Source organism: Penaeus monodon, chromosome 19 (genome assembly GCF_015228065.2).
Source record: "Penaeus monodon isolate SGIC_2016 chromosome 19, NSTDA_Pmon_1, whole genome shotgun sequence".
NCBI classification, from domain to species: domain Eukaryota; kingdom Metazoa; phylum Arthropoda; class Malacostraca; order Decapoda; family Penaeidae; genus Penaeus; species Penaeus monodon.
The window spans coordinates 44,127,054-44,127,873 of record NC_051404.1 but is presented as its reverse complement, the minus strand read 5'-3'; positions in this window follow the sequence as shown (position 1 = coordinate 44,127,873).

Genomic DNA, 820 nt, shown 5'->3' with positions numbered 1-820 from the left:
CACACACGCAGCTGGTGGATGACCTGGTGCTGTGGCAATCGGTTCTGGAGGTGCGGGACGTTACACAGCAGGACTATAACGTATACCGCTGCGTCTCTCGCAATGATCTCGGGGCGGATACTGTCAGCCTCGCTCTCCATCCGCCGGCCCGCCCGCATGCGCCCAGCAACTTCACTGTTAGTAGTCAGTGAGAAGTAATTAGTCTAATTTAGGCCTTTATCTGGTGGAGGGAGATGCATGGGGGAGCTCTGACACGCATGGTATATGATTACGACATTAAATCGTGATATCACATTACCAATTAAGGATATGATTTGTGAATATATTTTCTGATCCATCATCATTTGCTATTATAATCGTGCAGTTCAATGTACGTCTACTTTTATGTTGCATTAGACTGAAATTCAGCTTGTCTTCACTCTAAATATTTCGTTTCACTGTTGATTAGAAAGTTTATTTTTTACTCCCTTTATAGAGCAGTTTTGTACGATAATGAATAATATCAACTGAGAATTAAAATAAATGTATTTTTTTCTGCTTAATCTGTTCCAAGACCTACGTACTTAGCAACGAAATGACAGAGATCTGCTATGCCCTGTAGGTCACGCATTACAAGGGTTATTTTGCATGAAACAGCCACTCAAACTTTTCCTTGTCGATTGATATACATTAGTTCAAAATCAGATGAATTGTTTGATACGAAGTCCGATTAATTGGAACTAATTTTAAATTTGTATTTATTCGTTCATTAGTCTGATAGAGATTATGATGCTAATTTTTACTTTTATCAGCCTTTGTTTTATGACATTTATGATATACT